This window comes from Gossypium raimondii, chromosome 4, assembly GCF_025698545.1.
Source record: "Gossypium raimondii isolate GPD5lz chromosome 4, ASM2569854v1, whole genome shotgun sequence".
NCBI classification, from domain to species: Eukaryota; Viridiplantae; Streptophyta; class Magnoliopsida; order Malvales; family Malvaceae; genus Gossypium; species Gossypium raimondii.
In genome coordinates this window covers 42,409,438-42,421,059 of record NC_068568.1, presented here as the reverse complement: position 1 = coordinate 42,421,059, position 11,622 = coordinate 42,409,438, and the positions used below count along the sequence as shown (strand labels likewise).

At 37.1% G+C, this 11,622-nt stretch overlaps 1 non-coding gene across 1 annotated transcript; it reads right to left on the bottom strand.

The window, feature by feature from the left end:
* Nucleotides 1-8,271: 8,271 nt before the first annotated feature.
* LOC128040841 (small nucleolar RNA R71) lies at nt 8,272-8,378 on the bottom strand. Its single transcript, XR_008195647.1, has one exon. It is a non-coding gene; the product is annotated as a small nucleolar RNA R71 (small nucleolar RNA).
* Between the last annotated feature and the right edge of the window lie 3,244 nt (nt 8,379-11,622).

The following is an 11,622-nucleotide window of genomic DNA, read 5'->3' as shown; positions in this document are numbered from 1 at the left end:
CGAGGAATGGCTGAATGAAGACATAAAATTACTTGTCAGCATACTCGAAATAAAAGAGTTCGTAGTACTCGTCGAGCGAGCTTGCAAGGCTGAAGAACTCAGCAAAGAGAAAAGAAAAGCTGAGTTTGAAGCTAGTGATTTTCGCAAGAGATCAGCGAGGAAAACTTTCCAGACGGCAACAAAGAAGTTCAGAGATGTTAGTAGCCGATCTAAGGCTACTGCTGGGCTTTCTATACAAGAACGACCACCAATGAGTTCAAGAGCCACCTCAGTTGCTAGTGTTGGTAATACCCGATTGAATAAACCTGAGTGTCAGCAGTGTGGTAGGAGACATGTTGGTGAGTGTTGGGGCAAGTACAACAATCGAGTTTGCTATAAATGTGGATCGAAAGATCATTTTATTCGGGAGTACCCAGAGTTTGCGGGTCGAAATTCGACTCAGAATACGAGATCGGGCAACACAGCAGCTCGGGGTAGACCACCCAGAAACATGGGTAATGTGAGTGCCAGTCAGAGAGGTACTAAAGATACAACTGTTAGATCTGAGACTCGCGCACCTGCTAGAGCCTATGCCATTCGTGCACGTGAGGAGGCTTCATCCCCAGACGTTATCACTGGTACTTTCACTCTCTATAATACTAATGTTATTGCACTGATTGATCCTGGTTCGACTCATTCATATGTGTGAAACTTTAGCATTCAGTAAGACTTTGCCTGTTGAGTCTACTGAATTTGTGATTAGAGTATCAAACCCCCTGGGCCGGTGTGTGTTGGTTGACAAAGTGTGTAAGAATTGTCCGTTGATGATTCGAGATTTGTGTTTTACGGCTGATTTGATGTTGTTGCCATTTGACGAGTTCGATATAATTTTGGGTATGGACTGGTTGACTTTACACGATGCTGTGGTTAACTGCAAAAGGAAGATTATTGATTTAAGATGCCTGAATGACGAGATTATTCGGATTGAATCTAATGATTTGAATGGTTTAGCGGCGATGATATCCTCTATGTTGGCTCAGAAGTATGTGAGAAAAGGTTGTGAAGCTTATCTTGCATATGTTCTTGATAGTAAAGTGATAGAAAAGAAGATTGAATCAGTACCTATTGTATGTGAGTATCAAGATGTGTTCCCTGAAGAATTACCAGGTTTACCACCTATTCGAGAAGTAGAGTTTGGTATTGAGTTAGTACCGGGGACGACTCCAATTTCGATAGCTCCATACCGTATGGCACCGACCAAATTAAAAGAACTGAAAGCACAGTTGCAAGAGTTGACTGATAAAGGTTTTGCACGACCGAGTTTTTCTCCTTGGGGTGCACCAGTTCTATTTGTGAGAAAGAAAGACGGAACAATGAGAATGTGCATTGATTACCGACAGCTTAATAAGGTGACTATAAAGAATAAGTATCCGTTACCACGGATTGATGATTTGTTCGATCAGTTGAAAGGGGCTCCTGTGTTTTCGAAGATAGATCTGAGATCAGGCTACTATCAGTTGCGAGTTAAAGACTCTGATGTGCCAAAGACTGCTTTCCGAACGAGGTATGGACATTATGAGTTTCTAGTTATGCCTTTCGGACTTACTAATGCACCTGCTATTTTCATGGACTTGATGAATCGGATCTTTAGACAATATCTAGATCAGTTTGTAGTGGTATTCATAGATGATATTCTGATCTACTCCCGTGATGAGGTAGAGCATGTCGAACATTTGAGACTTGTGTTACAGACTTTACGAGATAAACAGTGGTATGGAAAATTCAGTAAATGTGAGTTTTGGTTGCGTGAAGTCAATTTCTTGGGCCATGTTATATCGGCATCAGGTATTCGGATTGATTCGAGCAAGATTTCGACTATACTCGATTGGAAACCTCCGAGAAATGTTTCGAAAGTTCGAAGTTTTCTGGGACTTGTCGGTTATTATAGACGGTTCGTAAAAGGATTCTCTATGATTGCGACCCCGATGACAAAGCTACTACAGAAAGACGTTAAGTTTCAGTGGTCAAAAAAGTGCCAGAAAAGTTTCAATCAGTTGAAAGCTCTTTTGACCGAAGCTCTAGTATTAGTTCAACCAGAATCGGGTAAAGAGTTTGTTATCTATAGTGATGCATCTTTAAATGGTTTGGGCTGTGTTTTGATGCAGGAAGGCAAAGTTGTAGCCTATGCCTCGAGACAATTAAAGCCGCACGAAAAAAACTATCCGACGCACGATTTGGAAATGGCCGCTATTGTATTTGCGTTGAAAATATGGTGCCACTATCTGTTTGGCGAAAAATGTCATGTTTATTCCGATCACAAAAGCCTGAAGTACTTGATGACTCAGAAAGATCTAAATTTGAGACAGCGTCGATGGTTAGAATTGCTAAAAGATTATGAGCTTGTGATTGACTATCATCCGGGAAAGGCTAATGTTGTTGCTGATGCCCTAAGTCGAAAATCACTATTTGCTTTGCGTGCAATGAACGCACATATGGCTATATCTGATGATGGTGCGATAGTAGCTGAATTGAAAGCAAAATCGTTACTTGTTTAACAGATTTGTGAAGCTCAGAAAGCTAATGATGATTTAATTGCAAAACGAGCTCAGTGTGGCTTAAATGTTGATTCAGAGTTTCTAGTTGATGCTGAGGATTGTTTGAGATTCAGAAATCGATTATGTGTTCCGAGAAATTCAAAGTTAATTCAGGTGATTTTGAATGAAGCTCATAATAGTCGATTTTCTATTCATCCGGGTAGTACAAAAATGTATAACGACCTGAAACAGCACTATTGGTGGCATGGTATGAAACGAGACATTTCTGACTTTGTTTCAAAATTTTTAATTTGTCAGCAAGTTAAAGCTGAGCATCAGGTACCATCTGGGTTGCTTCAGCCGATCATGATACCTGAATGGAAATGGGATCGAGTCATGATGGATTTCGTATCCGGTTTACCGTTGACATCGAGCAAGAAAGATGCAATCTGGGTTATTGTTGATAGATTAACAAAATCGACACACTTTATTCCGATTCGCACAGATTTTTCGCTCGATAAACTCACAGAATTGTATGTTTCACAAATTGTGAGGTTGCATGGTGTACCTATTTCTATTGTTTCGGACAGAGACTCGAGATTTACATCGCGGTTTTGGAAGAAATTACAAGATGCTTTAGGTACGAAACTACATTTTAGCACAGCTTTCCATCCGCACACAGATGGTCAATCTGAGCGAATCATTCAGATACTTGAGGATATGTTGAGATGTTGCATTCTTGAGTTTGAAGGTATGTGGGAACGATATTTACCTTTGATTGAATTTGCTTATAATAATAACTTTCAATCTAGTATCAAAATGGCACCTTACGAGGCTTTGTACGATCGTAAATGTTGTACTCCACTGTATTGGACTGAGCTCAGTGAAAATAAGATACACGGGGTCGATTTGATTAAAGATACTGAACAGAAAGTGAAAGTGATCCGGGACAGTCTGAAATCGGCATCGGATCGTCAGAAATCTTATGCGGATTTAAAAAGAATGGATATAGAATTTCAGATCGGGGACAAAGTGTTTTTGAAAGTCTCACCGTGGAAGAAAATACTCAGATTTGGTCGCAAGGGCAAATTAAGTCCGAGATTCATTGGACCGTATGAGATTACAGAGCGTATCGGCCCGGTTGCTTATAGATTGTTGTTGCCACCTGAGTTGGAAAAAATTCATAATGTATTCCATGTTTCGATGCTTCGTAGATACAGATCCGATCCTTCGCATGTGATTAGTCCGACCGAGATTGAAATTAACTCTGATATGAAGAAGAACCGATTCGCGTTCTGGCTCGCGAAGTTAAAGAACTGCGAAATAAGAAAATCCATTTAGTGAAAGTGATGTGGCATAAACACGGAGTTGAAGAGGCAACTTGGGAGCTGGAAGGCGCAATGAAAGAACGCTATCCGAACCTATTCACTGGTAAGATTTTCGGAGACGAAAATTTTTAAAGGGGGAGAGTTGTAACAGCCCAATTTTGACCCTAATCGGAATAGTGGTTTCGGAACCACAAATCCGAGTCTAAAAAATATTTTAATATTATTTTGTGTGTTTATGATGTGTGAATTTAAATGTGTGAAAGTTTCGTGAATTAATTTTGTTTTTTTTATGTGTTTAATTTGACAAAAGTATCAAATTGCATAAAATGTGAAGTTTGATTATTAAGGTGTAAAGTGTTTATTTAATGGTGGCTTTTAAATATGAGGTTCTTAAAGGGAAATTAGCCCATTTTAAAAGATAGTGGACGGCAATGATAGTTAATATATAGTTTTTATATATTAAATATAAAAGTTATAATAGTAATAGTATAATATTATATAATTATATCATTAAAACATAAAAGAAATAAGTTTTTTTTTCTTCATTGTTTGTATCACCGAAAACAAAAGAAAGAAACTTTGTTCTTCAAGCTTTAGCATTCGGCCATCTTAGGGATTTCAATTCAAGGTTAGTTTGATTTTAGTTTTTGATAATTTTTACGTTTTTGTGATCGTTGCTTTGAATACTTCAAAACCCATGTCTTAATTTTGTGAATTGTTGATGATTTGAGAAATGCCATTGATGAATGCTTGAGCTTGTGATAGTTGATGATGAAATATGAAAGATATGTGAAAGATTAACATGCTTTGTCTTTGAATTTTTGATGAATTTGAGTAATTAGGGTTAAGTTGTAAAAATAAAATTTTTGAGGGACTATAATGTGAAATAAATGAAATGTGTGGGTTTGTATAGACACTAGGAATATTCGGCCCTTAAGGAGTGTAGTCAAATTTTGTGTATTTTGTGTTTTGAGCAAAAAGGATTAAATTGTGAAAATGTGAAATATTGGGGGTAAAAATGTAATTTTACCATTTTTATGTTCTTAGACTAAATTGAATCAAAATATGTTTAAATGAGATTTATTTGAATATGTTTAGATCAAGAAACCAAGAAATCGGATTTAGATTGGGGGAAATCAAAGGTAGTTGAGTAGCCGATCTATTAGTCGACGATATCCGAGGTAAGTTATTAAGCATACATATTTGTGTCATTTTAAATTATCTTAACATCTAGGTAATTATGCTGAATTGAATTGATATATATGTGTAGTGATAAAATTTTTGAAATATGACGAATTGAGTTGTCAACTTCCAACACTAAGTGTGCGAGTATGAAAATATACGATAATGAGATTAGCACTAAGTGTGCGAGTTTGATTATTAAGCACTAAGTGTGCGTACTTATTAAATATTTTCGAAAGATTATTAATATCGAGTATTTGTTTTATCGAGAAATCATGAGTAATAAAGTGAGTAATAATTATTTTGGTGGTATTCAAGATTAAGTTTTGTAAGTATTAAACCTAGGTGGTGATTATAATTGGAATCATATTTATTTAAGATGATTCTTTATATTTTATGATAATAAAATGCATAATGTACTTGGCCTTGTACTTAAATTTGAAGAAATGCTTATAGTTGTGTTATTATATATATATATATATAATTTTTTTTTGTAAATCATAGTATGAATTGAATAATTATATTATGCTATGGTAAGCTAAAGGTAAGATGATTTAGAAGTATGAATTGGTTAAATATTATTCTAGATGTCAAGTTAAATTGTAAAGTTTATTTGCTTGTAACTTACTAAGCTAAATTAGCTTACAATGTGTTGGATTATTGTTTTGATGTATAGATTTTGGTGATCGCTACGTGTTCGGGTGTCTTCAGCTAAGCTCATCACACTATCGGTGTCTCCTTTTGGTATTTTGCTAAATTGTTTTCAAATATATGGCATGTATAGCATAGTTAAAAATGTTGATTTTGAAACCAATGTGTTTGTGTAACTAAAAGCCATGCAAAAATGGCTTATCTCTTTTTGTTTGAATTTGATTTTGATACATATAGTTTAATGGACAATTTGGGGTATATGCTTATGTATCATGTGCATGATTAATTAGATTTAGATAATGTATATATTTGGCTTAGATATAAGTTCAATAATTTTTTTTCTTTTTAAGGATGTGATGACCGATTGTGTGGTGTAGGTTTGATTTAGTGTATGCATATTAAGCATGTAAATTGGGTATAAAATTAGAGGTTAATAGTGTATAATATGGTTCAAGCTGTCAAGGTCATATGCGCACAAAATGGTAGTGAAAAAATAGGTACATTTTTGTGTTATAATTTGATGTATAATGCTGTCCATTTTGAGTATATTGATGATGTCCATTTTAATGTATAATGCTATCCAATTTTGAGTGTATTGATGTTGTCCATTTTAATGTATAATGCTGTCCAATTTTAAGTATATTGATGCTGCCCATTTTAATGTATAATGCTGTCCAATTTTGAGTGTATTGATGCTGTCCAATTTTAAGTATATTGATGCTGCCCATTTTAATTTATAATGCTGTCAAATTTTGAGTGTATTGATGCTGTCCATTTTTAGTGTATAATGCTGTCCGATTTTAAGTATATTGATGCTGTCTAATTTGATGTATAATGCTGTCCATTTTGAGCATATTATTGCTGTCCAATTTGCTGAATAATCGCTGTCCAAAACAGGGTTGGTTCCTTATGTCTGTAGTATGTTAGATAGTTAATCATTTATTAATGAAATAAATGTATGCAAATAGTAGTTTTAATATTGGCTCGGCATAGGATATGTATTGATAAATGTAAATTTTAAAATGTTTTAAGTACATGATTGATATTTGGTGTGAATTGTTAATGACTTATATTTTTGGCGAATAAATTGTTTTTGATAATTAAGTGAAATAAATTAGGATTTTAAATATATATATATATTTACATATTCAAGACACACATTTATATACAGCTTGATATTTGGTTCATTCTGTTAAGTGTAATATTTCAATATTTAGTATCACTCCTTAATCCTAATCCGGCGACGGATATGGGTTAGGGGTGTTACAAAGTAAGCTTTTCAACGTATGCAAAGGCGACCGCTTTGTATGTTTTGGGAAGATTGCACAGTCGGTTCGTTAGCTTACTGCGTCAGAGGTTGGCGAGCCCAAGAGACAAAATGGCGTGGGATTCGCCATTGAGAAGCGTTGATCTAGCATAAGACGATCCCACAGAAGCGATTGTTGGCTAGAGTCAGGTTTCACCAAATCGTAAGTCTAAATCATTGGAGCTGGTGGTCGTAGGCATCCTCTTCCACTATAACTGGCTTATTCGGTTTGGGAAGGATCATCTAAAAGCCGAGGATTGAACCCAAGGCGGAACGAGACAACTGGAGGCTGGAATCTCCCATAAGAATTTTCTTTCTCTCAATTCTATTTTTAATTTCTCTAATTTTCGATTCAATATTCTTAAATTTGTTTTTATTTTATTTTTCATTTTCAAATCCAAACATTTAATTCTATTATTATTTTATTTTATTTTTTTCAGGCACGCAAGTTTTCTTGGGCAAGATTCTGCCTAGGATTTCACGGAACAAGATATTTTGCGAGTCCAGTCCCTGAGGATTTGACCCTACTTCCCTTTTACTATTCTTTTTCATTATTTATTAGGGATAGGATATTTTTGGTGCTTTCAACGACCGCATCAAATTTTGGCGCCGTTGCCGGGGACTAGCAACGTACTAATCTTGTTTTTTGTTTCTTATGACCAGATATGCTCCAGGTACTCTTGTGTTCGATTCAGAAATTGAGAAGACTGCTAGAGCCAATCGCAAGGAGACAAAGTTACGGAAAAAGCAGCCAGCGGTGGTTGGAACTCAAAGTAACCCATCGCCAGAAATCGAAGTTGACGACGAAGCTGAGTCTAGGGTTAACGAAAACCCTACTCGAACACTTGAAAGTGAAAAAATAGAAGTCGACTCACCAGAAGAAGTGCTTAACGCTAGGGTTAACGAAAACCTGAATCTAGCACACCAACCAATGACTCAAACGATTCGGCAACTGGCCGAAGCTCCAACAGAACAACCGCCATTGTGCATCGCGTTTCCTACTATGGATACTGATTTTGAGTTGAAGTCAGGTTTAATCCAATTACTTCCAACTTATCGTGGGTTGCAAAATGAAAATCCCCACAAGCATCTGAAAGAATTTCATATGGTTTGTCTTAGCATGAAACCTCAGGGGGTAACTGAGGATCAGATTAAATTGCGTGCTTTCCCTTTCTCCCTAGCAGATTCTGCTAAGGAATGGTTATTTTATTTACCCCCTGGATCTATTACAACTTGGGCTGACCTATCTCGTTTGTTTTTGAACAGGTTTTTTCCAGCGTCTCGAGCAGCTGAGCTAAGAAGAGAGATCGTTGGAATAAGGCAAAAAGAAACTGAGTCCCTTTAAGATTATTGGGAGTGGTTTAAGAAGTTGTGTGCAAGTTGCCCACAACATTGTATAACGGAGCAATCTCTCCTCCAATATTTTTACAAAGGTTTGAAGCCCATGGAAATGAATATGGTAGACGCTGCTAGTGGAGGAGCATTAGTCAACATGACTCCCCAACAAGCGAGAGACTTGATCTCCATGATGGCTGCAAATTCTCAGCAGTTTCGAGCTAATACTGAACCCCCTAGAAGGGTTCACCAGCTAAGTAATTCAAACTTAGAGGATAAAATTGATAGACTTACTAATATGATGAACTCTCTTATTGCAGAAAAAGCAAAGACAGCTCGGTTATGCGGAATATGTGCTACACCTGATCACGTAACTGATGCATGTCCCAGTTTGTATGATGATACCAAGGCCCATCTGGATGCTGTTGGAAATTTCCCTGGGCCACCACAAAGGCAGTACGACCCTTACGCTAATACCTACAACCCAGGGTGGAAGAATCATCCTAACTTAAGTTATGGGGACAATCCACGAAATAACCAGCCATACCAAAATCGATTTTCGCAACAGTCGCAAGGTTCAGGTAATTTTCTAGAAACCATGGGCAATAAGTTAGCAGCTAATGTTCTTGATTTTCAACAGCAAACTCTTAATTTCGAAAAAGAGACGAAGGATTTCCAACAAAAAATTGAGGCGTCCATCAGAGAGTTGACCACATCGATCGAGAAATTAACCTCTCAAGGGAAGCTGCCATCACAAACTGAACCAAACCCTACACAAAATGCAAATCCAGTGATGTTACGAAGCGAAAAGGTACTGGAATAGATTCCTGACCGGAATCTTGCCCAAGAAATAACCCAGGAAAAACCTGAAAAAGACGAACAGGTCTGACCGAAGCCTCTATTGCCTAAAATTCAACATCCATTTCCAGAACGATTCAACAAATGTCGAAAAGGTAAAGAGGACAAGGAAATCCTGAAACATTTAGGAATGTCGAGATCAACATTCCGCTACTGGACGCCATCAAGCAAATACCACGGTATGCTAAATTTCTTAAAGAACTTTGCACCAACAAGCGAAAATTAACAGGTAATGAAAGGGTGAATGTTGGTGAGAATGTATCTGCAGTGTTACAGAGGAAAATGCCGGTAAAATGCAAGGATAGGGGCATGTTTGCAATACTATGCAAAATAGGCCATCTGGGAATTAAGAAGGCTATGTGTGATCTAGGGGCTTCTATAAATGTAATGCCGTATTCTATTTATGAATCACTTAACGCGGGTTTTTTGACAAAAACAGGTGTTATTATTCAATTGGCGGACAGGTCTGTTGTGCATCCAGAAGGAGTCCTCGAGGATGTTCTGGTAAAAGTTAACGAGCTTATTTTCCCTGTAGATTTTTATGTAATCAAAATGGAGGAGGATAGCACTCCTGGGTCTTCAGATCTCCTGCTGGGTCGACCGTTCCTTAGTACAGCTAGTACTAAAATTGATGTTTGAAGTGGAACTCTCACGATGGAGTTTGATGGGGAGATCGTAAAGTTTAATGTCTACGACACCATTAGCCATCTAAGCGAAATCTTGAGCGTAAATCGTATCGACATAATTGACTCTTTGATGGAAGAGAATTTTGAGTCAATTTATGGAGATAATTCTAAACTTGATGAATTTGAATTTGTTAATGAGTTATTATCTCTAAATACTAAATTGTTACCTTCTGTTATACAGGCGCCAGAGTTGGAGTTGAAACCGCTTCCTGAGCATCTGAAATATGTATTTTTGGTGAAGGGTAATACCCTACCAGTCATAATCTCCAATAGACTCTCCACACATGAAGAGGAAAGTTTGGTTCATATACTAAAAAGTAATAAGGAGGCGATTGGCTGGACCATTGCAGACTTAAAAGGGATAAGCCCTTTGATGTGCACACACTGGATCTACTTGGAGGAAGATACGAAACCGAGGTGAGAGGTGCAAATACGGCTAAATTCGAATATGATGGAGGTAGTAAAAAAAGAAATAATCAAGCTTCTGGACGCTGACGTAAATAATCAAGTAGGTGGGTAAGTCCGGTTCAAGTCGTGCCCAAGAAAACGGGCGTGACAATAAAGAAAAATGCTGAAGGTGACTTGGTACCTACCCGAGTACAAAATAGGTGGCGCGTCTGCATTGATTACAGGAAGTTGAACTCATACACTAGAAAAAATCATTTCCCTCTTCCTTTTATAGATCAAATGCTTGAAAGATTAGCCGAAAAAACTCACTTTTGTTGTCTTGATGGATACTCAGGTTTCTTTCAAATTCCAGTCACACCAGAGGACCAAGAAATGACCACTTTTACATGCCCATTCGGTACATTTGCGTACAGAAGGATGCCATTCGGTCTTTGCAATGCGCCGACCACCTTCCAAAGATGCATGATAAGTATATTTTCTGAATATGTGGAAAAAATTATCGAAGTTTTTATGGATGATTTTACTGTATATGGGAGTTGTTTTGATGAATGCCTTAAAAACCTAACGATAATTCTGAGTAGGTGCATAGAATTTAATCTTGTCTTGAATTATGAAAAGTGTCATTTTATGGTAGACAAGGGTTTAAATCTGGGACATGTTATTTCATCTAAAGGAATTGAGGTCGATAAGGCCAAAATTGATATTATAAATTCTTTGCCTTATCCCTCCACTGTGAGGGAAATTCATTCTTTCCTTGGCCATGCAGGGTTTAACAGGCGCTTCATAAAAAATTTCACGAAGGTAGCTGAACCACTGTGTGAGTTATTGCAGAAGGATAAGAAATTTGAGTTTAACCCAAAATGTAAGGAGGCATTTGATACACTCAAGCAAAAGTTAGTCTCCGCTCCTATAGTGCAACCACCAGATTGGAAATACCCATTTGAAATTATGTACGATGCTAGCGAACGTAGTGTATGAGTCGTGTTGGGGCAAAGGATAGACAAAGAACCACATGTCATATGTTATGCCTCGAAACCCTAGATGTTGCGCAGAGCAACTACGCCACTACGAAAAAAGAACTCTTAGCCGTTGTATTTGCCTTAGATAAATTTTAACCTTATTTATTTGGATCTAAAGTAATTATTTTTTCTGATCATGCAGTCCTCAGGTGGATTTTGCTACTCCAAGAATTTGACATCGAGATTTGAGACAAAAGGGGATGCGAGAATTTAGTGGCTGACCACTTAAGCAGAATAAAAGTACCTTTTGACGACATCCCTATTAAGGAAGAATTCCCTGATGAGAGCCTATTCTCGACCGAGGCACGTCTTCCATGGTATGCAGATATAGTAACT